This window comes from Ambystoma mexicanum, chromosome 4p (genome assembly GCF_040938575.1).
Source record: "Ambystoma mexicanum isolate Mex_15411 chromosome 4p, UKY_AmexF1_1, whole genome shotgun sequence".
NCBI classification, from domain to species: domain Eukaryota; kingdom Metazoa; phylum Chordata; class Amphibia; order Caudata; family Ambystomatidae; genus Ambystoma; species Ambystoma mexicanum.
In genome coordinates this window covers 423,127,259-423,154,777 of record NC_090927.1, presented here as the reverse complement: position 1 = coordinate 423,154,777, position 27,519 = coordinate 423,127,259, and positions in this window count along the sequence as shown.

Sequence of the window (27,519 nt, the reverse complement as noted above, 5' to 3'; positions counted from 1 at the left end):
ATTCTGTAGCTGAGAGGGAATCACAAATTAATTGATGTTCTTCAGTAAATTAGTGATATAAAATCTGGCGGGAAAAGATTGGATTGGAGCTTGCGATATTTGGTGCATGCTCATATTGTCGTGTGTGGTGAAGTTGCATGAAAGTATTGCTAGAACAGATTTAAGCATGGAAGATATTACTCCGCTAGCACACTTATGTAAACAATTGACTAAACATGCAACTAAGCTTAAGAAAGACAGTACAGAGTGGGTTAAGAGTACCGCCCACAAGATGTTCATGCCGTGGCCACAGAACAGGTCCTCATCTAAAGCCATCTTGCAACATATGATGACTTATTTGCATGCCACATATACAGGCAAGAAACTAGAGAAACGCATCGCTGTTCTAGAACTTTGGAAAATGTTCAAAAAGTCGAAGGATGAAGAGGCACCGCCAGACTGGATATTAAATGTATGCACGGAGGGGGTTGAAATGCCTACCGTGCCACCTGCCCCGCCTGAAACAGAAACCGAGGGAAATAAGTGTAATGCTCACCTGGTATCCACGGGGACGTCACTCATCCTGTTCTGACCTTTTACGACCTCAAACCCTTCCCTGGAGTCTACTCGACTGGAGACTGGGCCTCAAACACAGGAATGGTAGAATTGAACTCCCTATTGTCTCTGTGTGCTTCAACCCCTTTTTCCCCAGGGTCCAACCCTTCCCTTTGATCCACAGCTCACCTTGTTTTCTTGGAAATGTGCTCTCTGTCCTGCTTTCAGCGCAGGGGCACGTTGATTGATGCAGGCTCGTTGCTGCCTAGTTACTTCACTGGCAAGAGTCCAACAGGTAAGTATAATGAGTCTTTTGAACAGTTCTCTAACTTTGTTCCTTTCCTTCCTTAGATGATGGCCTGCATCCGGGGATGGCGACGTGCTGCTGAGATGAGAAGCGCTGAAGGTGAGTAAGAGCACGATGCGCGATGCAACCCTTTTGTATTTTCCTGTGTCTTTTAGGTGCTGCGATGTTTTCTGCGTGGATGCCGGTTATGAAGAAGAAATGCGGTGAGTAAGCGCGGTATGCAGCGCCTCTAGATGTTTCCACGCTAACCTCGAGTGTCTTTTCCCTCTTGCAGATGGATGAGAAGTTCCGGAGACAGAGTTCCCCCAGAGCGGCTGGGATTCCGGTAAGCGTTTGAAGCTCGTACAGTCTTTAAAAATAAGCGAAGATTTGTTGAATGCTTACTAATGCCTTTTTTCTGTTCTTTTCCCTTTTCCTTAGGAAGCGGCGTGCCGGGATGGGAATGACACCGCCGAAGATGCCCGCAGAACAGAAGAAGCGATGAATGATGGGCAGAAGCGCTGCAAGGTAAGTCTGTTCCTAACAGTGTTCTTGTTCTTGCAGGAGCTGAGCGCTGAAGAAAGATGCAGGCCCTACTGGAGACCGATCCGAACACGGTGAGTGTCACGCTGCAGGTGAAGAAAACACAAAGCATGCTTCTCAGCCTGGGCGTGGCTTAAACAGTCTCTGGGTATCCCAGGTGTCTCTGGGCTGAACCATACCCAAAAGACTAGACTGCATATGCAGTTCTGGGAACCGAAATATGTGGGGCATCCATCTTGTCCCCATCAATACACTGCAAGTCCAATCCCCAATGTTATCCTATGGTAGTGAGTGAGTCTGGTGCCACAAGCGCCAAGTCTGACTCCAAGTGGGTCTTTGGAGGGATGGAGAGGCCCTTGAGGGCCATGTAGGTGATCGTGACCTGGCTCCAGCCTGACATCTTGGAGGGCTGGGGACATGAGGGGCAGGAATCATGACAGTAAGTCAGAGGGACTCTACCCATTAAGAGAGCTCAAGGCAGCTGTGGGGTACAGCAACCCCGACATATGACGACTTATTTGCATGCCACACATACAGGCAAGAAACTAGAGAAACTCCTTGCTGTTCTCGAACTTTGGAAAATGTTCAAACAGTCGAAGGATGAAGAGGCACCGCCAGACTGGATATTAAATGTATGCACGGAGGGGGGTGAGACGCCTACCGCGCCACCTGCCCTGCCTGAAATAGAAACCAAGGGAAATAAGTCAGAGGGACTCTACCCATTAAGAGAGCTCAATGCAGCTGCAGGGTACAGCAACCCTGCATATGAGTCACCTACGTACAGTAGTGATGAAAATAAAGGGAAGTATCAGGATACTAATCTCACCTCCGCAGTCCTGAAGGACAAGGAGAGACGCGATGATGAGAGGAAGGATCATGCACAGACAAGTGCACCTCTCAATAAGGAGAGAGAGGGAACAATATGGAAAGGAAGTGAAGACAGAACTGATGAGATAGCATTCGTGAAAGACGAATGGATGGGAGGACAGATACGGTTGAAACTCAATGGTAAAGGAAGTGATGATGTGAGACCGAGAGAAAAGTCTGATGAGACACAGAGAAGGGAGAAGGAGAAGGAAAGGGAAAAAAGGGATGAAAGAATAAGAAGGAAAGATAGGATACGGGGAGAACAGCTATATCACGAAGAGCAAGGAAAGCAGCTCAGTCGCAAACAGAGCACAGCCTATGACCAGTACAGGCAGAACCTGGAAAAACTGGAAGAAGAGCAAAGAGAATGTGAAAAAAGGATAAAGAGGCGGAAAAATGAGGAAGTTAGAAGGGTAAGTGTACATAGAAATGAAAGGAGAAGAGAAGAAGATAAGGTCAGAGAAGAAGCGCAAAGAATTTGATGATAATATTGAACGTAAGCGTAGACAGAGGGCACGCGATCTTGAAAATCTAGAGGGGGAAGTTAAAAAACCCAATCCTGTTGTAGAATGGGAAGACATTAAAGAATTTTTCCCTGCCTACGATTCAGTACCAGGCAATAGTGGGACGAATATTGAGGATGACTTCGACACCAGAAGCATCAGGGAAACGATCAATAAAATATATAATGAAATGGGGTAAGAACCAATATCCCAAGGGGAAGACGAGCGCTTGGAAAGCACTCAGCTGTATGAAACTGAGGATGTCACCCACAGAAGTGGGAGGAGGAGACTGTCCCTGGATAGGCTAGAAATCAGTAAGAACGACGATGACGCAAGGAGTTGCGTGAATTGGGAACAATCACTGTCCGACTCTGGAGAGGAGACGGAGTGCGAGACAAATGAAGAAGGGAGGCAGTGCGAAAAGCGGCTCCCAAGGGACAAAGGGGTAAAATGGTCAGACACTAGCGAGTCCGCACCAAGGGCATTTGAATCTACATCACAGTCTGACCAACACGAAGGAACATCCCATGGTCAGAGGGGGGTGTTGGCAACTGTCTATGTGGACAGGTTGAGGACGTTGCCAGGCAGACAGCGATGCAGGAATTTTACCCCAGTGATAGACAGAAGAACTATGGGGAAGGAGAAAGAAGGCTGTGCATTCCAATTTCCACTGCTAGAAAAGGGGGGAGCAAGGCCTCAATATATTCCATGGCCACACATGGATCGAGAAAACCTGAAGAATAAGCTTCCAATGCTGACATCGGTAGCCAGGAAGAGGATACAGGAGTTAGAAAAGATGACAGGGGGTGTCATGTTAGCTATAGGGGACATTAAAGTTCTCCTGATTGCCATACTCGGTGAGAGAGCAGACGATGTATGGGCACGGGCTGGGTACCCTGGTGTTACCATAATTAATACTGCTCACGACGGAGCCCCATTCAACAATTATAGAGCAGCAGTATGGAAAGCGCTACAAGTGCTTTACCCAGACTCTTCCGATATGGGAGCTATAATGACTCACAAAATGAAGGAGTCAGAAGATCTGTTAATTTATATCCAGACTTTCGATGACGCGTGGGTGCTCGAAACGCATGAATCTTGGACAAAATCCATACTTGTGTTTTACCACATTTTATGCCAAGGTTTGCCTGAAACAGTGCAGAAACAACTCAAGAAATTGGTAGGAGTTGAGGCCAAACCTTGGGCTGAAATACAGCTAACTATTGCACATTACTGTAGATTGTTGCAAGAAAAGAATCAAAAAAGGAGGCAACGCAGAAGGGTGAGGAAGCGAAGCTGGTGCAAAAGAAATTATCAAAGTATGCTCTGGAAGGAGCCATGCTGACTAGCCCAGCTGAACAGAACGTACAACAGGTGACTAACCTACAGCAGACCAACCAGGGTAACGTTGGATTGTACCCGAGGGGAAGGGGATTTAGAGGAAGGGGATGGCAGAGTAATCAGGGAGATTTCCAAGGGAATCAAGGAGGTTTTCAAAACATGCAAATGGGCAACACAGATATGGCGAATGGACAAATAGAAAAAGCCCGACCACCGCCGGTGTGCTGGCTGTGTGGAATGACGGGGCATCTGACGCACTTGTGCAGAAGCCTAGGCGCGTGGCAAAATAGCCAGGGAATGGAAGCAGGCACGGTGAATCCGCCTGCAATCTCCCAACAGGGCGGTGCACCGAATGACACAGTGCAGCAGCAAGCACCAGGCATGCAGCAGGATGCGCAGCAGGGTGTTCAACCCCCGAGCATGGGGAACGTGCCGCTAGGGCAATTCCAACAGGCACCACTGCAAATGTTTCAGGGCACAAACTCCGGAAGGGGAAGCAACCCTGGAAATGGAGAGAATCCACAAGTTTACAGTGGACCAAACTTATATATGAATTAGAACAGCTCACTGGGAACCCTGATGTGCTCTATCCTATCAGTGACACCAGACCCTAATAGGGAACCTAGGGTGAATGTCGCCATAGGGGGTAAAGAATATTCCTTCTTAGTTGACACGGGGGCAACACGCTCGTGCACACGAGAAGGCAAGTTTTTCTTGTCTGGCGAGGCTATAGATACTCAGAGTTTTACAGGAGCCCACAGTCGAGTTCCCTTTACAGATGCACTCCCAGTCTCCATGGGGGAATGCGAAATGAATGCACCTTTGTTGTATTCGCGTCAGACCCAAGTAAACATTCTGGGTCGAGATTTAATGACAAAATTGAATATGACGATCTCGTTTACAGAGGAGGGCATAGTATGCTCTACTCCGGCAATGCGTTATTCGAACGTGGGCGATATTATCAGGCCCTATTCAGGGCACAGAGCCATGAGAGCTATACCGCTGGAACCTGAGGTTTTCACATATGTCATACGTGTATTTATGGCAGGATTACCAGGCCTTGCAGACAAGGCCAGGAGAACCCCTGACAAATTTCTATTCAGGCCCAGAATACCAATGCATGAAGAGGAGGGACAAATATTTCCCTTGATGATACATGCTGTAGCAGTGCGAGGTAGGATAGCACTAGTTGAAGGCTACGATGATGAAGGCAGACAATGGTGTGCGATTATCGCCATTGAAGAAGGGTATCGAGTGACTGACATCACTGATGACAATCTGTTTGAAGAACAACCAGACTCAGAGGAGACAAGGGTGGAAGTGAGTCTCGTATTTTGGGTAAAAGTGATTAAAAGAGAAGTGCCTCAGAGAATGATGTTGGCACTGGTACGTCCTGAATACTTTGATGATGACATGGCCCAAGTGCCTGTTTCAGTATGGACTACAGGAACTTATGATGTAGGCCTCCTGAAGGGGGTGGGAGAAGTGAAAATTAAGCTGAAACCAGGAGCAATTTTACCAAGAGCAAGACAATATCCAATGTCCAGGGAGGCGGATGAAGGGATCGCGAAGACCATTTCCGCCATGATGGAACAGGGAATCCTAGTGATGTCAGAGTCACCATGTAATACAGTGATTTATCCTGTCAAGAAATCAAAGGGAGGGTCTTGGCGTCTAATCCAAGGTTTAAGAGCATTAAACGATATTGTTGAAGCCGAGTTCCCTCTAGTCCCTAATCCATCTACAATGTTATGTAATAAACCAGTCGAGGCAAAGTATTTCATGGTGATTGACTTGAAAAATGCCTTTTTCTCAATCCCGTTGCACCGTGATTCACACAATCTGACGTCGTTCACATTCAGACAAATGCATATGAAAAGCACAAGGTTGCCCCAGGGGTACTGTGAGTCCCCGTCCATCTTTAACAGAGTCCTCCAGATGGACCTGAGCAATATTGCAGTAGAAAGCGTTGTCTATCAGTATGCGGATGACATTCTAATCTGCAGCACGACAGAAGAACAATGCAAGCGTGATTCAGTTCAGCTACTGACTATACTGGCTGAGAAAGGTTATAAGATTGACAAGGAAAAACTGCAATATTGTCAACAAGAGGTGCAGTACATAGGCCAGCTAATTTCAAATGAGTGGAAAAAGGTAACCCCAGAAAGGGCTGAAGCTATCTTGAACACTCACTTACTCACGGTAAAGCAAATGCAGAGCTTTTTAGGCCTGTGCAATTATGTTAGAGCATGGGTCTTTGATTACAGAACATATACCAGGCCCTTTCTCCAGGCCCTAAAGAAGGCCCAGGTGACAAAAGAAAACATTGAATGCACTGACACAATGAAAAAGGGGTTTACAGAACTTAAGAGAGCGATTTATACGGCTCCAGTTCTCGGAATTCCTAATTATGCAAAGGAATTCTACCTGTTCTCGCACACAGATGGCAGTGTTATGACGGCAGTGCCCGCTCAGAGAACGTTGTTGGGGTACAAGCCCCTGGCGTATTACAGTGGGAATCTGGACCCAGTAGTGAGAGGCCAGTTCCCATGCGAACAAAGCTTATCTGCCGCAGCGTTCACATAGAGAAGGCGACAACCATTGTAGTGGGATGTTCTATGACGTTATACTTTACTATTTGCCATCTTAGAGAAACCAAAGGGTACGTTGACATCTCAAAGAGCTTCTGCCTATGAGGTGATTATATCTAATCCATCGATCAAAATAGTTCAATGAAAAACAGTAAACCCAGCTATGTTCATAGCTGTAACGCTCACCTGATTCTCGCAGAGGCGCCGGTCTTGACTGGGCGACTACCGTATCTTCAAAGGTGATGTGTAGCACCCGGTTGGCTCTTTGGGCTGGACCTCTGTGCACTGTATGCCTGACGTGTAGAGTAAGATGTCTGCAGATAGAAAATATGGGGTTAATGAACTGGGGTTATTGGGGTGTCCCTATCTCTTTCCTCTTCTCCTCTCCTGTAGACCCCCAAAGGTTAACGCTCTCACCTTAGGTAAGTGAATGCCGGGCTCTCCATCTGCCTCGGGGCAGGGTGCTGTAACCAGTTTCTTCACTGGATAGGTAGCGCAGGCCTCTTGACTTCAGAGGACTGCTGTCCGTCGTTTACTGCACGAACGGTAAGTTTCGAGTCATTCAAATGTCTTTAAAGTCTTTAGTAATGATGTCTCTTGTTTTGCAGGGTTCCGGCGATGGCGGATGACGGGCTGAAGTGAGTTGAAGATGGAGCCCGTGTGATGAATAGAAGCGCCTGGAAGCACGTAAGTAAGCGCTTGTTGCCTGCTTCACTATGCGCTCTAACCGTCTTTTTATTTTGCAGGTACGAGTTCGGAGCGGCTGCAGGGTGCCGGAATACCCACTGGATTAGATGTGGAAAGGAGTAATGGCACGTGAGTATTAAAGTTCCCCAATGTCTTTAAACGCACCTTGTTTTGTCTTTCAGATGCGGGATGCAGCGCCGAAGGCCTCCGGAGCGTGCAAAGAGTTGGTAAACTTTTGTCTTTCAGATGCCGGAATGCAGTGTGAAGACCACCGGAGCGCACGAAGAGTAGGTAAGCCTTTGCCTTTCAGATGCCGGAATGCTAACCTGTTCTTTCTTGTCTTTATAGGTGTTGCTGAAGACTGGATTCAGGATGGTAAGCCTTTGCCTTTCAGATGCCGGAATGCTAACCTGTTCTTTCTTGTCTTTATAAGTGTTGCTGAAGACTGGATTCAGGATGGTAAGCCTTTTTCCTTAGGCCCAGGACCGGATGCAGAAGACACGATGAGCGTTCTGCTGCAGAGGTTGCAGAATAACGCAAAGCAAGATTCATCCACCGGGTGTGGTTTAAATAGCCTCATGTAGTGCTTAGGTATCTCCTTCCACAGCCACGCCTAAGTAAGAAAAGAGTTCCTGGTAAGAAAAGAGTTCCTGCCTTCCAGAAGTGTTCCAGTGTTCTGAATCTAGGGAGTGGCTCCAGCCCCACCCAACAGGAAAAGTAGTTCCAAACAGAAGAGGATCAGAGGCTCAACTGGCAGGCAAGTAAGCAGCATGGTCTGCTGAAGGTAAGTCCACCCAAGCATTATGAGCCCGGCGCTTCCAGCGCTGGGACTGGGCATATTTATGAGCCTGGTGCCACTGGCGCCAGGACTGGGTCCAAACGGTCCCAATTGGGACTGGTTGGCACTCGGAACCTGGTTTATGGATCTGCTTCCAAGGGAGTTGGGAAAACCCTGACCTTTTGGAAGCAGAGATCATGACAGTACCCCCCCTCAAGGCCCCTCCCAAACCGGGCTTCTCCGGGGGTTTTGGCTTGTCAGGAAATGTTTGGTGAAATCTTTTGATTAGGCGAGGAGCGTGGACATATTCAGCAGGTTCCCAGGATCTCTCTTGGGGGCCGTAGCCTTTCCAGTCAATTAGGTAGAATAGTTTAGATTTGGAGATCTTGGAGTCCAGAATGCTTTTGACTTCAAACTCGAGTTCTCCATCCACTAGGATAGGTTTTGGAGATTTGGTTAGTCGGGTTTGAGGTTGCACGGGTTTTAATAGAGAGACGTGGAAGACCGGATGTATCTTCATGTGCGGGGGCAAGTCCAACTTGACCGCTACTGGGTTTACTATGGTAGTGATGGAATAGGGACCAAGGTATCTTGGGTTGAATGTGCGTGGCCCTTTTAGAGATAGATATTTGGTGGATAACCAGACTTGATCCCCTACTTGATAGTGAGGGGCTTCCTTCCGATGTTGATCTGCTCCTTTCTTGTATTGTTCTTTAGCCCTTTGAAGGTGGGAAACAGCTTCCTTAAAGGCTTGGGTGATTGTAGAATGCAGGTAGTCTACTGCTGGTGTTTCAAGATCTTGGAGGGGATCCAACTCCGAGGTTCGAGGGTGACTGCCGTACAAAAGAAAAAATGGGGTTTTCCCAGTTCCCGAATGGACAGAGTTATTGTAGGCATACTCGGCTATCCAAAGGATATCTTTCCAAGTTTTTTCAGTTTGTTGCAGCATGCAGCGTAAATACTGTTCCAGAGTTTGATTGGTCCTCTTGGTTTGTCCGTCGGTCTGAGGGTGGTGACTGGTCGATAGTCTCACATCAATTTGAGCCGACCGACAGCAACTTCGCCAAAAATGAGAAATAAATTGACTACCTCGATCCGAAATTAGAACCGAAGGAAAACCGTGCAGTCGGACGATGTTTTCGAGAAATTCTCGGGCCAGAGTTGCTGCTGTTGGCAAGCCTTTGAGCGGAATGAAATGCGCCATCTTGGAGAATAAGTCCACGATTACTAGAATCGTATTGTATCCGGAGCATGGAGGTAGATCGGTGATGAAGTCCATAGAAAGCGTATGCCAAGGGCGAGGTGGGATGTCAATAGGGCGTAAGAGGCCTGCTGGTCTTTCCTTTTGACTCTTGTTTTGGGCGCATACTCCACAGGACATTATAAAGTCTCTGATATCTTTTTTCCAAGACGGCCACCAGAAGTAGCGCTTGATCTTTTCTGAGGTCTTGGCTATACCGGGATGACCTTCCATTAAAGAGTCGTGATAACAAGAGATTACTTTTTTCTGTAAATCTGTGCTGGGTAGGTATAATCGTTCTTGGAAATACAATAAGTTGTCCTTTACTGCAAAGTCCTTTCCCTGCAGATGCCAATTCTGTATGTCTGCTGGAGTTACAAGTTGCCTGGCTTTATCCTTAACTTCCTCTATGGATTCTGTGGCGATTACACCCAGAATTCTTTGTTCGGGAATGATTGGTACAGGTTTAGGGTTGACCAAGTGTTCTTCCACTCCCATCCGAGAAAGGGCATCGGCTTTACCGTTCTTTGTACCAGGTCGATAGGTAATTATGAAGTCAAACTCGGCAAAGAATAATGCCCAACGGAGTTGTCTAGAGGATTGGGCTTTTGCGGTCTTCAAAGATTGCAGGTTTCGGTGATCCGTAATCACAGTAACGGTGTGTCGGGCCCCCAGCAGATAATGCCGCCAAGCCTTAAAGGCAGACTTGATAGCCAGAAGTTCCTTGTCAGTAATCGTGTAATTGATTTCAGGAGGCGAGAATTTGCGGGACCAAAATGCCACGGGATGCAACTGATTGGTTACCGGGTCCTTTTGTGATAGAACTGCCCCCATGGCAAGGCTTGAAGCATCAGTTTCCACGATGTAGGGGAGTTCGGGGCGAGGGTGTTTTAAGATTGGTGCAGAGATAAATTTAGTCTTCAAATCCTGGAAAGCTTGTTCCGCCTTGGTAGACCATTCAAAACATTTGTTTTTCTTTAACAAGGCAGTGATGGGATGGACTATTCGAGAGAATTCGGGGATAAACCTGCGGTAAAAGTTAGCGAAGCCTAACATGCTTTGCACACCTTTTACGGAGGATGGTGATGGCCATTTGAGAACTGCATCGACCTTCTTTGAATCCATACGCACTCCGCCAGGTGATAATATGAATCCCAAGAATTCAACTTCAGTCACGTTGAAAACACATTTTTCCAACTTAGCGAAAAGTTTGTGTTGACGCAATCTTTCGAGGACCATTTTCACGTGTTTCCGATGTTCAGATTCCGATGAAGAATAAACGAGGATGTCGTCAATGTAAACAACAACACATACATCTATGAGCTCTCTGAGGACATCGTTCATAAAATATTGAAAGGCGGCCGGGGCATTGCAAAGTCCGAAGGGCATGACCTGATATTCAAATAGCCCATACTTGGTGCGGAAGGCCGTCTTCCATTCATCGCCCTCTTTTATTCGTACCAAGTGGTAAGCTCCTCTAAGATCCAGCTTTGTATATATGCATGCTTTTCTGACTTGGTCCAGGAGTTCAGGGATCAAAGGTAACGGATATCTATTCTTAACGGTGATCTGGTTCAGGGAGCGATAATCGATACAAGTTCTAAGGTCTCCTTCCTTTTTTGGAACGAAGAACAAAGCTGAAGAAGCAGGGGACTTGGAAGGACGAATAAACCCATTTGCCAGGTATTGATCCAGGTATTGTCGAAGGTGAAGGTTCTCAGGCTCGGTGAAGGCATAAATTCTACTACAAGGAGGAGTAGATCCAGGTATCAGGTCTATCTGGCAGTCATAAGACCTATGAGGAGGTAGAGAGTTAGCCTGATCCTTCCGGAAAACATCTTGGTATTCTAGGTATTCGGGAGGTAACTGGGGAGTCTCTGAAGAAATTGCGGCCAGTGCAACACCAGGTGGAGGGTGACAAGTAGAGACACATTCTGGAAACTGGACCGTTCTTGCTCGCCAATCGATCAGAGGATTGTGTTTCTCTAACCAAGGTATTCCTAGAATAATCTGAAACTGAGGGGCCTTGATCACATCGAACACGATCTTCTCATGGTGTCCATCTTGACTTACTAGCGTCACCTCTTGAGTGGTATGCGTTACTGGCCCGGAGGCTATCTCCGTACCATCCACCGTAGTAATGACGTCCTTTACAGCCTTGGGACAAAGAGTTAGATTCATCCTCAAAACCATTCCATGATCCACATAATTGCCGATGGCACCGCTGTCGACGTAAGCTTCAATTGCATGTAATCGATCCGGATTATCTTGATTAACTAGAGGGATCGACCAGTCTGCTGCATTGCCACTAAGGTACGAAAGTACAAAAGCTACTTTTGCTTGATCAGTTGGAAAGGCTGCTGGCCGGCATAAGAAGTGCAACCGGCACTGATTGATAAATACTGCAAACCACTTTGGGTCACCAGAAAATCGTTCGGGCGGAGCCAGAGGTACATTCCCAGGTAGGTTGATCTGCACTGGATTCATAGAGGATGTTGAAGGAAGATTTGCCCCTGATGCGGGTAACGGGGTCTGTCCGGCTTGTGACTGTAGCACTTGTCTAGCAAGATTGTCTGTTCTCTCCTTGGAAATAATTAGTTCCCTTCTTAGAGCATTCGTTTCCTGACGAGCTGCATTCACTTCTGCCCTTAGTTCCCCAAGTAACCCGGCTAGGGGGTCAGTATCCGAGGTTTCCATAGCGTCTGGGCGAGAGTTTTGCGGTTGGCTTTGCGTTCTGTAACGCTCACCTGATTCTCGCAGAGGCGCCGGTCTTGACTGGGCGACTACCGTATCTTCAAAGGTGATGTGTAGCACCCGGTTGGCTCTTTGGGCTGGACCTCTGTGCACTGTATGCCTGACGTGTAGAGTAAGATGTCTGCAGATAGAAAATATGGGGTTAATGAACTGGGGTTATTGGGGTGTCCCTATCTCTTTCCTCTTCTCCTCTCCTGTAGACCCCCAAAGGTTAACGCTCTCACCTTAGGTAAGTGAATGCCGGGCTCTCCATCTGCCTCGGGGCAGGGTGCTGTAACCAGTTTCTTCACTGGATAGGTAGCGCAGGCCTCTTGACTTCAGAGGACTGCTGTCCGTCGTTTACTGCACGAACGGTAAGTTTCGAGTCATTCAAATGTCTTTAAAGTCTTTAGTAATGATGTCTCTTGTTTTGCAGGGTTCCGGCGATGGCGGATGACGGGCTGAAGTGAGTTGAAGATGGAGCCCGTGTGATGAATAGAAGCGCCTGGAAGCACGTAAGTAAGCGCTTGTTGCCTGCTTCACTATGCGCTCTAATCGTCTTTTTATTTTGCAGGTACGAGTTCGGAGCGGCTGCAGGGTGCCGGAATACCCACTGGATTAGATGTGGAAAGGAGTAATGGCACGTGAGTATTAAAGTTCCCCAATGTCTTTAAACGCACCTTGTTTTGTCTTTCAGATGCGGGATGCAGCGCCGAAGGCCTCCGGAGCGTGCAAAGAGTTGGTAAACTTTTGTCTTTCAGATGCCGGAATGCAGTGTGAAGACCTCCGGAGCGCACGAAGAGTAGGTAAGCCTTTGCCTTTCAGATGCCGGAATGCTAACCTGTTCTTTCTTGTCTTTATAGGTGTTGCTGAAGACTGGATTCAGGATGGTAAGCCTTTGCCTTTCAGATGCCGGAATGCTAACCTGTTCTTTCTTGTCTTTATAGGTGTTGCTGAAGACTGGATTCAGGATGGTAAGCCTTTTTCCTTAGGCCCAGGACCGGATGCAGAAGACACGATGAGCGTTCTGCTGCAGAGGTTGCAGAATAACGCAAAGCAAGATTCATCCACCGGGTGTGGTTTAAATAGCCTCCTGTAGTGCTTAGTGTCTCCTTCCACAGCCACGCCTAAGTAAGAAAAGAGTTCCTGGTAAGAAAAGAGTTCCTGCCTTCCAGAAGAGTTCCAGTGTTCTGAATCTAGGGAGTGGCTCCAGCCCCACCCAACAGGAAAAGTAGTTCCAAACAGAAGAGGATCAGAGTCTCAACTGGCAGGCAAGTAAGCAGCATGGTCTGCTGAAGGTAAGTCCACCCAAGCATTATGAGCCCGGCGCTTCCAGCGCTGGGACTGGGCATATTTATGAGCCTGGTGCCACTGGCGCCAGGACTGGGTCCAAAAGGTCCCAATTGGGACTGGTTGGCACTCGGAACCTGGGTTATGGATCTGCTTCCAAGGGAGTTGGGAACACCCTGACCTTTTGGAAGCAGAGATCATGACAATAGCCGAGTCAGTCACTGAAGGAGAACCGATACATGACTATGCAAACTATGAGGAATTCTATGATGATATCCCCAGGGTGAAAGAAAATGCCCTAGCAGGAGGTGAGATCGTTTTCATTGATGGTTCTTCGAGAATCGACCAAGAAGACGGACACAGATACACAGGCATAGCTGTGATGAAACACATAGCAAACGGAGAATTTCAAGTACTCGTCAGTGCACGAATACCATCTCATTACTTATCATAGGCTGCAGAGTTATTGGCGTTGATACTCGTCATCGAGAATCACGCAGACCAGGAAGTAACGGTGTACAGTGACTCCGCCTATGTGACATCCACAGTGCACGCATGCCTAGCACGCTGGAAATGGAGGGGCTACCTCCGAGCGGACAGCACGCCACTGCAGCACACAGCCTTATTTGACAGGCTGATTAAGGCACTACAGCTCTCAGTTAGCATAGTGGTCGTGAAATGCGCTGCCCATACCCACGGGACAGATTTTGTGTCGCACAGAAATCACGCAGCAGACACGGAAGCCAAGCGTATGGCATCCAAAAATGAGACAATCATGGAAGTGGAAGTGGCATGCACCCATGAAAGGATGAGGGTAGCACGAACTACACAAGAAGCCTTCAGTAATATGGGGCAGACACAACTAATGGAACTTCAAGGGGAGGCACCTCAAGATGAAAAGAACCTTTAAAAAAGGTTGAGGCTGTTCTTTAAACCCCTCTGATGAATTGTGGCGGCAAGACAGCACTGTTAAACCAGTCAAGCCTGTAGACCTACTAAAAATAGCATTGGAGCAATTACATTACCCCACACATATGACAAAGAAAAACTTAGCAGCAACGCTTGGGGAAGAGTGGTTTATACTGAATTTAGCAGAGCATGTTGCATTATTTATGGTGAACTGCATAATCTGCCAGCAATTCACCACTGGGCACACATTAAAAGTAGTGAGAGGAGTCCTCCCCTGCCAAATGGGCCTTTTCAGCAATTACATGTCGACTACGTCGACATGATCCAAGTGTGTGTAAGGGTACAGGTACTTAATTGTAGTGGTGTGTCCATTCTCTAGATGGATAGAAGCAGGACCATGTACACACCCAGACTCTACCTATGCGGCCAAATTCCTGGTGAGGGAAGTATTCCCTAGATGGGGGGTATGCGAGGTGATGAGGTCAGACAACGGGGCTCATTTTGTTAATGTAGTTATTGAGCAGATCAGCTTGTTGCTTGGTATAAAGCAGAAGTTCTCGTTGGCGTATCATCCGGAAGGTATTGGTATTTGCGAGAGTCTCAACGGCTTGTTAAAGGAAAAGAAAGCCACGTTGAAGCTTACACTAAAGAGGGGATGGTTGCACTGCCTTCCACTGGCATTGTATTCTCTTCAGAACCAATCAGACTGCGACCATCATCTTACGCCACACGAGATAATCACAGGAAGGAGAATGAATACCCCAATAGAGCTAGATGCGATGCCCAGCCAACCGGAGAGGTCCTGGGAACCGCGTTACAAGAGTACCTGAACTGCATGACATCCAGCCTTACTGTAATTTCAGACCAACTTCAGCGACGACGAAAAGAGTGCAGCACAGCACAAAGCATTGCAGAAGACACTGCAACAGACCCAGCTCAAGATCTTTGTATTCCACTTGTTTTCCCTGGAGACGCAGTCCTAATCAAGAACCACACAAGGAAAACGTGGGACGAGCCAAGATTCAATGGTCCTGTCATCGTAGAAGACTGCACTCCATCAGTAGTAAAATTGAAGGGCAGGAGAGCATGGATTTTTCTCAATGACATTAAGCCCTGCATCGGAGAAATCCCTCAAGCTGCACCTCACCACAAAAAAAATACAGACAACGGGGAAGAACCTCAGCAAGTGCAGACGAGATCAATGACGAGGAAGAAGGGCGCATGAGCAGCAAAGAAAAGACAAAGAACTCTTTTGCAAGTTGTGGCTTAAAATAGACAGTTCTTCTAAGCAAAAAAGGGGATAAGGAGATAACGGACACTCTATGCATCTTAGTTGTAGGGTGAAGAAGACAATTGTGCATCTAAGCCACAACACGTTTGTTGACACAAACTTGTAAATCAAACACTCTGAAGCATCGGTGAAAACAAGACTCAAATAAATCGTGATCAAAGACTTTGCCAAGATCTAAACTCAGCATCCTGACTCATCAAAGAGCAAGACGTCGCTTTGCAGCATTTATGGTGTCACCCAGCAGAAATATCACAAGGGATGTGCTGTCCTGTTTCCAATTAGTGCTAGAGACATATCCATCTCTTGTGGAGAGAGTCACCAGTGTCACAGACTTCATCCAAGATCTTGCCAACAAGAAAGTAATTTGGCAACTGCTCACTGTCATCACAGAAGTCTTCATTGCGTTGCCAGAATACAGTGATAAGGACACAAATGCTTCCACCACAGGCAATTATAGATGAACTCACTTATACACTTTTCTTTTGCATAATCGAAGAGTGCCCAGCTCTTATCGGGAGAACCACAGACACTCTTACATTCATCAGAGATCCAACGAACACTGAACCTTTGAACCAAATGTGGACTAAGCTGAACTACTTGGTCGCAATCCACACGGCAGGAAAGTGTAAGGACTGTGCATGACAAAAGAAGCGCTTGTAATCTTGAATTCAACAAACCAAGACAAATGTCTCTGTCGCCCGAGGACAGCCAACTGGCACACAATGTCCTGTTTCGTCTACTCACTGACTTTCCAGAAATGGTGAGGAGACCTGTTGAGTTGACGTCCTCACTTTCATCAGAGATCCAGCTAACGTCGTTCAGATGTGAACGCTCCTCCACGTAATCATGCTGCAAGTGAAGCTGTCCAACTTTCAGAGAGACTACATGAGGAGATTCCAATGAAACCGTCCACTGTGGGACAGATCCAGGTGACAGAGTCAAAGCACTTCATCTTTCCATGGGACAGACCGATGGAGCAGAGACAAGAACTTCACCTGTTATTTTTTGATTTTTGATTTTGATTTGATTTTTGATTTTGATTTGATTTTTGATTTTCCATGTTTTGCATTTTTTCACATTGAACAGGTTCCAGCATGTCCTCAGGACTGAAGCAGATTCAGTGGGTGGACTGGGAACTTACCTATTTTGAATATACAAAGTAAAAGTGACTTATCTAAGTGTTAGTCTAACCTATTCTCCATAGCCTAGCGGGGATACTGAATCTTGTATCGAGAGACAATCGTCACCCGCAAGAGGGGGGACACTTGTGAAGCACCAGACACTTTACGATACAAACTGTTCGAGAACAAGTGAATTGGGGAAAAAAAAATAAACGTTGACATTTTGTGATTATTGAAATGGGGGCCCAGAACAGTAACCTGGTCATCCCACCAGCAGAGGGGCGCCCCTGCTTCCCTGGAAGGAAATGCTGCCACCTTTCATACCGCGTGATTATATGTATATGCATGGTGATTATCATTGTCTTTCTGTCATTAACAATCAGAACTGCATTTGTTATTGGTGCATGAAATGGTCCAATTGCAGTGCATCCACCTGATGATGTACGCATGAGTCCCACAAAGGCACCCAGACCCTATATAGTCATTCCAGTCCCAAAAAAATCTGATGGTAAGGTAAATGAACTAAAATTGAATGTAATTAGCAGTGATACACACACACGTGAGGTAACGAATGAAGAGAAAAGCTGGAGACAGGGTCAGCATGGAATGAATGAAAACATAGCACTAACTACTACACACACCCATACACCGAATGCACACAAACTTGGGCATGTGTCAATGGCTGCAGAACCTCAAGCAAAGGCAGCAGAGAGCACGAGACTGCCTACCGAACAATCAGCCCCAGAAAGCAAGGAGAGAGACCGAAAAGAATCTAATGGAAGGCCGACTAATGCAGACATAGCAAAAGCCCTCGAGAAGACAGAAGCTGCTACGAGAGGATTCGCTGCAAGGACACAAATGTTGATAGATCATTTATTCCCGTTCATAGCTAGAGTGAAGAAACTACATGAGGAACTGAAAAATGAACCCGCAGATATTGTACTGACAATCAGACAAGTTCCAACACAAGGAACAAGTACCAGGACCATAATGCAGCCATACACGGGGCCGGTGACAGGCTGCTGGCTAATACAAACACTTATAGAGTGCAGAAAAAGGATGCAAGAAGAGAAGGAGAGAATTGCAAAACTTGCCCCTACCACATCAATGCAGAGAAGGAAACCTGCTCCATGGACCAGAATGCCCGAGAATCCCCCAGCAAGGAAAAGCCACACAGACGTGTTTAGAGATGTAGTTATAGCGAACTACAGGAAGACACTAAGAATCAAGAGAAGCCTGCATGAAGATAACAGTGAACTGAACGCTTACCTAGACAGCAGAGCACATTTAGGAAACAACATTTGGTACCAGCACATGAAAGAAGTTGGAAGAAGTAAATCAGAAGGAGAATGCTTTGTTTGTGCACTTCTACCGTACAGCATGGGGAAATCCAAGATCTTTGTGGCTGTAGAAATTGACGTCCCGACAGCACACTGTCTTTCACACGTAGCAATGTGCAACACCAGAGGACAGTTCATGCGAAGAGACGCCTCATTGATATGGGCAACCAAGACAAATTACCCTGATGAAGATGATTATATACAGGACATTAAGACGAGAAATAGAGCCCATACAAGGAATCATGAGATCAGATACGAGAAGCCTGACGTTTAAGGAACAGCAATCAGATGGGAAGTGAACCCAAAGTTAAATGTCCCAGGAAAAACTCCAGAAGAGGTGAAAAATTGGAAGAACAGAGGCCAAATGCAGATTTGGGGAACAGTGCTTTCACCAAATGGATGGGAAGAAGGAGTGGTGATCTGCCAAGCATGGATGGTCTATGGAGCCTATAAGGAAGCAATAGAGAACTCACAGAGGTTGTGCAAACCTTTATGGCCAAAACTCACAAGATTACTGACATGGGTCGAAGACAGAGGAGTACCCTTGCAGATAGTGCCATTGGAACGCCTGAAATTATGCTTCAGGAACAATGGCACGAGGAAGATGGGAGAGAATCAGAACTGTGGATGAATCTTTGAAGCTCCAGCAATGACTCACGGAACTGCAGTAATTATGGATCATTACTGGGCGTGCGGATCCAAAGCATACATAAGACTGACGAAAAAACTGGGGAGGCATATGCACAACAGTGAAAGTCCACGTTCCTGCACTAGTTATCCTGAAGAGTGACCTGAATATCGACAGTTTCCCGAAAGCAGATGCTCACCTGAGGAAAAGGAGATCTGTGGAACTGGTATCCCGAATAAAGAGAGAGAATTACTTTTCTGCCAAATCAGAAGAAGCATTTCATGCAATCCCATACGAACACAGGCTGGTTAGTCTTACCTCATCAGTGTTCGCAACAATCCTCATGCCAAGATTCCAGGTTGGAGGAAACACTAAATGGTTGCAGATAACCAGATGGGAGTTATTACAGACCATTAACACTACCATAAAAGGATTCAACATGATTAAAGAGGAACTAAGAGCAATCCGATTGATGACTCTCCAGAACAAATATGTACTTGACATGATCACAGAGATGGATGGAGGTGTTTGTGCAAACATCTGAGAATCGTGTTGCACATTATACCTTTGCATGATGAAGAAAATGGAACCTTAACAGAAACCATCAGTATGCTGAAAAACCTAAAGAACAAGATGATCTACGAAACCGACGAGATCGATGATGACAGCTGGTTTGGAACACTATTCTCATGTGTCCCACAATGGATGGCAGATGTATTCAAGTTTCTGGGAGCCTTACTATTGATGATACTACTAAGGTTTTGTGTTATCAAGATAATCATCACACAATGCCAGAAAGGTGCGAAGAAAGCCATTGGGATGAAGATCATGATCGATGTCAAACCAGTATGGAAGCCCAGAGACCTGACTGATGAAGAAATAAGAAACTTCCTGAAGGCCTGTGAATTTGTGCCAGAAGAAACAAAATTTGTGTATCCCAGTAGACGTAGACATTATGAAGGAAAATGGATCTATTGCAGTCCAAATGGACAATGTCAGCTTATGACCTGGAACCAAGACGAACATGTAAAAACAGCAGGAAGACTGAAAGGAGTGATAAAAATATGGACTCCAAAGAAACACATGTTCACACAATCATGTACAAACCCAGAAGACGAAGAATTGAATAAAGAAGAACCAAGTAAGAGTAATCTAAAGGATGAAGAAGAAGTGGCCAATAAACTGACCAGAGGGGGGTGTGTAGAGGAGGTCCCACATATGGTCTGCTCTCCAGCCACCCATTTTCGAGATACCAGAAGCATACTCGCCAAGATACGTGACATATAAGGAGCAAATGAACCAACAGAGAGCCACGGTGGGGCTCTGTCCAGTACCCATCAGAAGGACTTGTATACCTATTGAAGCGCCAATAACCAGACAACCATAGACTCAAGGTGCCCATTAAGACAACCATACTAGGAGCTCACGCGAAATGAAGACCACTTTCAAACTGTCCCTGAAGAGACCCAAAGGGCTCTTATTGGAGGTGAATGGTGACGACACAATGGCCCGGACAGACGGTCAGATGAAAGAAATGACATCGAAAAAGGAGATAAAACAAAGACGAAATGTTGCGAACCATGATGTAATGGACACAGAAGAAGAAACAATGCTGAACAGAAACGTAACCATTCAAAGCAGGATGGAAATGTGTAACTTGCCAAATGCTTATAAATAGGCTTGGAATGCAAGAAGCGAAGGAAACGGTACTGCTTGCAATGCTTAGTAGGATAGAACGGCAAGTGCCAACTATCTGTCCACCTCAAGAAGCACATTATACAAATGTGACTCCATTTTACGAAAGCAGAATTAAGCCCAGGATGGTAGGGGGCCTAACAGGCCAGGATTCATGTACCAGCACAAAGTCAGACAAAAGAGCGGAATTGAAACTTAGCAAGAAGCAGCTCATGGCTAGGAATTCGAGGTCAACCCAAGGAAGGGAGGAGAGCAGCAACTCTGAAGAATTGAAACCTAAGAGCATAGAAGCCTGCCCCATGAAGGTCGAGATAAGGTGGCCCACGCAGGTGTCGAGGCCGAACAAAGAATCAAATACTCAAATAGATGGAAAATGAAGAAGCTTTGCAGTATACTGACACGTGATCAGCCAAGCGAGAAGAGGTACCAACGTCTGATGTCACCCAAAACCGGAGGATGCCATAACTTTCCCCGATAGGAAGCTACAGTTTCGAGGCCATCCTCAGTCAACAAATTGACACATGGGCCTGAAGATAGTGACTGATGGAAGGGAGGCAGGGTGAATCTTGGGCCATCCCGCACCTGGGCGACCATTCTGCATGCTGCTAATTAAAGTGAAGATTTATGCCTAGGGGTGTAACCCACCCAATCACAATGGACCAAATAATCTAGGGTCCTATAGCTAGTAGAACCAATGAGACGTTGTACTTTTAGTGACGTCTATCACAAGTGATGTAAAGGGATGGGCATAGACGCCCACCCGATAAGAGTTATCCAATCCCCACACTCTGTTACCATATACAGATATAGTACCTATACTCAAGTTACCTTTTCCAACCAATAGAATTGCATGTCAGACTTATGAGTTTTACACGTCAATGATGACGAGCATTTGCTATAAAAGTTACTGTTTGCATGAAGAATTTGGAAGTTGAAGCGAGACAGGCGATCGCAGCTCTGATGGTTTCCATTTGTTTCCCCTTTTTTTGTACTTGTCATTAAACGGACTTCCCTTTGCAAAATCATTGACTTGTCCTTATTGAGTGGTGTTGGAGTAAGAGAATCCTGCACCCCATCCTCTTCAAGGTGCAGCTATCTCGACTTAAGGTGTCGGAGGGCAAGCTCTGAATCTCATGGGCCCGTTCAGAGGTCGCTCCACCCTCCAGTACAAGACGCTCACGCCATCCATTCTTCGTAAGTGACAGCCATTTACCATGAGATTTTTCTAGCTACCTATCCATCCAATATGCATTTGAACAGGGAGTCACACTAGCGGTAGTACCCTATTTTATCAAACACAAGGTCCTGTTATATTGAGCAGAAAACAAAGTGAAGGGGGTGGGCTTACTAGAAACCTGATCTTAGTAACCATCTATGTTTAAACAAAGTGTATTGTAACTGGCCCAAACCCACTTTACTGCCAGACAGTAGGGAAGTACAAAAACACAGGTCTTCTGTTACTTTTAGCAGGCAGGGATTAATCAACATATTAAGCGTTTCTTTGAAATGTTCTCAATTTATCTGAAGACTTTGCATATTATTGTTGAGCCAGACCCTATGCACTTCAACCATTCGCAGCTTGTGATCAATTTTAATGTGTTGTGTGCTATTGCCAATCTGCTTGTGTATTGGCTTCTGCCTCTGATCGTACCTGATTTATTACCCATGATTATCAATTTGTATGTACACCATTCTATGTCCATAGCCGCTCCTATGCCACTGACCTCAGACATGTTTTTCAGTCTTACCACGGCAACCATCACACCTGCCAATCTGCCTATTATCAATGCTCTACTCATCAACCCTCCGTTGTCTACGACTGGTCCCACTCCTTTACCTCTGCTCATGGACCCCTATCTGAATGGCCTCCTACCTATTGCCAGGGCTGCACTGCCACCCACCAGTGCTTTTCTGCCACCCACTGACGACAGTGGCCCATCTGAAAATGCTGTCTTACCCCCCCTTCCTTCCCTGCTCCCAAAATAATTGCCCTTATTTCTAGACGCTCCTGGAACACCTTACTCGAGCCATCCTCATGGGCCACCCCTCCATTGTCTAGCAGCCAGCAACTACCGTATTCCATTACAAGTGCCAATCATCTCTCAGCGCACCTTCCCAGCAGGCCATGCGTTAGTGCACCTCTCCACAGTGCCCTGCCTTTTGAATGTCGACTACCTCAGCCTGACAAACTGTCCAACATCCCCCAGCCTACCCAACTATGCCAAACACTGGATCCCCCACCCCCAACCTCTGCCTGAGCCCACCACATCCACATTACTGGATTCACCTGCCTGGAGATCCAGACCAACCAGCCCCTTGACAATTCAGAAACCATAAACCAGCTCTGGTTCTGAAAGACTACAACGGCTGCACTCCTGTACATGCACCTTCCCACACTGAGCTTATCCTAACTCTTACTCCAACGCCTTACAATGCCCACTTAACAAATGCACCACCCACTAACGCAGAACATCAATCACAAACAACAAAACCTCCCTACCTGGGACTGCCCACTTTGGCACTGTGAGAAAACAGAGGTTGTCTCACCCACTTGTCTCTGGGGATGTCTCTCTCAGGTGGCCAGGGCACGTCCATCTCCTTTGGGTCCAAACTCTGGGGGTGGATCAGTCCTGAAGGATCACCTCGGTGAGGAGTCTTCATGGTGTGGGGGTGAGGCAACCGATGGGGAGACAGGATATTCCCATTTCTTTGTTTATCGAACCCATCCTATTTTTCAGGATTCTCAGAGGTCCCAACTCCCCCACCTTTTACAAAACACTAGGCCGAGGAAGAGGGTGACTGAGAGTAAACAGACTAACTCTTACACAGCATACTGGACATGTTCCATTAATCGGGTCAGGCAAATTCGGGCACTTGACTTTAAGGACATACACGTGATACTAATTAGCTCTTTTGGAAGAACCTAGAGAAACACTCTGAGCAAGGCAGAACACGAGTTCGAGCAGCACTTCAGGAAGAAGGCCAACCTACTGGAGAAGATCGATGGACCAGGGGACAAGAGCAGCGGGTCAAAAACCCCAAGAGTTCCCTCTGAAGGTTTTTGCCACCAACAGGCCGCAAAAGACATGTGGAGAAGGTCAGATCCTACATCAAAAGGCTGCATTGCGTTTCTAGGACGCCAGCAATGCTCCTGGGTGAACAACAGAGTTGGGAGGTGAGGCCAAGCCTCTGGTACTAACCTTGACTCATGCATTGGAAATTGAGAAACCAAGAAAGAAACTCACACAGCCAGTGAGTTGACAAGTGACTTTAGAGATTGGTGAGTGTTAAAAGAAAGTTTGATGTGGCAAAATTATTATGCAAGAATGCAGAAGAAAAATCAAGTAAGATGAGGACACAGGAGGTGTTCGAATCAAGGTTGGAGAGCAGGTCTTCACAGATGTGCAGGAGAGCAGTTTCCATGATTCTGGCAGCTCTGAAGCCAGACTCTTTGGTCATGAAGACAACCAACAGATTCAGTGTGAAGATTAAGCTGGGAGATGGCCAACTATTCCAGGAATTTGCCTAGGAAAGGAGTGAAGGAGATTGGGCATTAGTTAGCCGGACAGGACGGGTCAGCAGAGGGTTTCTTAAGAGGGTGCACAAAGGAGTGCTTCGGGGGGATGGGAAGACTCCAGTGGTGAAGGAGTGGTTGCTCAGGTTTGCCAGAGCAGGAGCCAGGGAGTCAATGTGGTCCATAATGGTTTTGGACAAACAGGGATGAACCTGTTTTGACGAGACTTTCATAGATCAAACGTTTCTAGAAACCTTGTGTGGCGAGAACAGGGGAAAGGCAGAGAAGGGGGGAAGAGAGGTGGCCGAAGAAGGGCCAGAGGAAGAGCAGGGAGTAAGGGGAGAAGGGGGAGAGGAAGAGAGAGAGGACAGGATGTCCTGAGTTTTAGAGATGAAATGAGAAGCGAAAGCCATGCAGAGGGTCTGGGAGGGGACAGGAGAGGTAGAGACTGCAGCAGGCTTGGCCAGTTCCTTGCAGATTTTAAAGAGTTCAGCAGAGTTGTTAGATGCCGCAAGACACGGTCTTGGATGTGAGCTCTCCTCTTTGTGCAGACAGAGAGCTGCTGGTATTGCCTTTGGAGCATGCGGCAGGCCAGTTTGTCAGAGGATGTACCAGAAGCACATTGTCTCCTCTCAGCCACCCTGCACTGGCATTTGAGGGTGACACGGTCTGAGTTGTGCCAGGAGTTGCACTTGGCTTTGGGCTTGAAGCAGATCCTCATGACAGAGGCAAGAATATCAAGAGTATCAGATATAGCAGAGTGGAGCATGGAAAGGGCTGTATCTGGGTGCGAGTCAGCCAACGGGGGGGGGGTGAGAAAGTGACAGCGAAAGCTTCCGCTGACACACACTTCATGGGTCGGATAACCAAGAAGGTGGGTGGCAGTGCTGGTGTTGGCTTGGCCTGAGGGGTAGAGAGGGTGAGCTGGCAGGAAAGGAGAAGGTGATCACTCCAGGAGAGAGGAGTGGTGAGAGAGATAGAAAGGGGAAGGTCTGAAGAGATCCGAACATACAGAGTGTGCCCTGCAGAGTGAGTCAGGCCAGAGGGGAGAATAGAGAATGAGAGAGAGTTGCCGAGGTCGCGAAAGAGTCCAGAGGACAGACAGGAAGCATCCAGGTCGATGTTAAAGTCTCCAAGAAGGAGGAGTTGAGTGGTCGAGACCAGGAGGGAAGAGGAGAGGTCCACCCATTCAGAGAGAAAGGAGGAGATCTGACCAGGTGGCAGATGGATAGTAGCCACAGTAAGGGATTGCTAGGAGAGAGAGAGAGAGAGAGAATGCTATAATCTAGCAGATCTTGGGCTGTGACTGGCAAATACAAAGAATTAGTCTGGCATTTAGTAACCATGCACTTCAGACCTGCACCCATCAGCATCACAGGTTTCAAATATGCCTCTCCTTCTATCCCACTAACAGACCCCCTCCCACTCAATGGCCCTCATTATAAGTGTGCCACACACTACGGGTTTGCCTGCCAGAGCCGCTGTGGCCGACAAGGCAGAACCTACTGGAAACAGCAGCCAGAGTAGGCAAGCTGTCAAGGAAGCACCGGCACCATTGTCAATGGTGCCGGTGCTTCCATGGGCCCCAATCCTACTCAAATGGGAATGGGGATTAACATTTTTCCAGCGTCTGATTTCATGTAACGCTGGGGTCGTAATACCCCGGTAATTCCGGCATGGCTACCACCAGACTTGTAATGAGGCCCAATATCTTTTCCTAGAGTGTCATGCACTGTGTGAACCCCGGCAGGGTGCATTACAGAATCACTTTTACTTATTGTTGTTTGTTTTAGAGGAACAGGAACATCATGGTCAAGGGCATATAGTGTCAGATAACGGTCCTCAAACAAGTTTGAATTGCTGCTGTTAATGATTTTTCATCATTTTTTCCAGTCCAGCACAAACCCTGGGATATTTAAGTTGTATGAGAAGCCTGGCCCTTGAGTCATGTGTTGTTTGTTAAATCATCGGTGGGACAGTCACCTTTCCAACAAAGGGGATACAAATGAGAAATTAAGCTGGTAGTTTGTGGTGCTAGAGAGCTATACCATAATGAACTAAATTGGCAGTGATGCAAATCGTGACATAAACTGCATAACCTTCTATGGGGATGCTGTATTGGGTATTTACAAGCCCCTGTTTATCACCCCACAAGAAATTGAACTGTTGAACATGTTACGTATTTTCTCAAGGAAAATGTGAAGGCTAGCTTCTGGGATGGTAGTTCTTTGGAAAACACCATAAATAAATGTTGTGAAGTAACCACACCCTGTCCTGCTCCACCACCAACCCACTGCAGGCCTTTCCCCCTGTAATGCCATGAATGGCAGAGTGCCAAGTACAGATCTTAGACCGTGGTGGCTGTTTCAGGGCAGACCCATAGAACCCAATGAAGTCAAGTTGGCAAAGGAAAGAGTGTGCAATAAGCAGGCTGCACATGAGTCATGGTAGGACTGTCACAAAGCAGTCCAAGGCATGATCTTTGTCTTATGATCTGCTAAATTGAGGAAGTTCTCAGAATTCCCTCCCCCCCAAGTACAGAGCAGGACTTAAAGACTTGTCCCTGGCCTCAATCCCAAGGTCTGTATTTCTCCAGCCCTGAAATCTCTCCACTGGCTCTCAGTGGCTGCAAGGATCAATTTCAATACCCACGGCATTGTCCACAAGGCTTCCTGGGGCCAGGGCCCGCACTACATCCAACATTCTCTTTCAAAATACCTTCCTTCTCAAGGCCTTCGCTCGTCTACCTCAAACTGTCTGAGGGTCAGATGCTTCTCCAGACAGAGAGCGGGCGTATTATCTCTCTCCTCTGCAGGTGCCTTCCTCCGAAATGGGCTCCCTGCGCTTTTCAAACTTCAGCCGGACCACCTGAAGTTCTGGAAGTAGCTCAAGACCTTCCTTTTCTCCTCTACTTTCTTTCCCTCTCTCTTGGCTGCTGACCTACCAGTCTCTTGCACTGACTAGTTGCTTGGCTACCCTCAGAGTCTACTGGGTAGCAGGTTCCTCCATGATCAGTCTCTCCTGCGCTGCTTCAAGGCCTACCGCGGACTTAGGGGCTGTAACTGTTACCCACAGTCCCCTGCCTCCTTGCATTTACCCAGAGCCGTGCTGCCCTGGCCGCTCTTACTCAGTGCAATGCTGCCGTGATTGCACTTTCCCCCCTTCCCTCTCCCTGGCACTCCCCCTCCTCCCTTCCCCCTGCACTTTATGTTGTCACACTTGCACGATCTCAATGAAACAACACCTAGTAAGATTGTTTGTCTTGTCATCCCTCTGTCTTCCCTCCCATGTCTTTTCATGCCTAGAAACACTTGTGCACAGGCGCGTTAAAAATGACATATCATATCATACTTGAGATGAACAGTGGGGGGTTGAGACAAGCGATGGGAGGAAATGGAACAAGGAGAGAATAGTCTGTGTCCCCATTATGAATATGACTATGGCTATGCCTAAACAGCAGAAGAGTAGATGCTGGATAGACTGGTGGGAACAAAACAGCTACTTGAGTACAGTAAGTCCAACTCGTTTTTGTGGGACCACCAATCTGAATTTAGACCAGCCAAAGTCACATAATCTATTCTATATGAAGATAAGATCTTGAAGTCATTAGATGGCACCTTCCCTATTG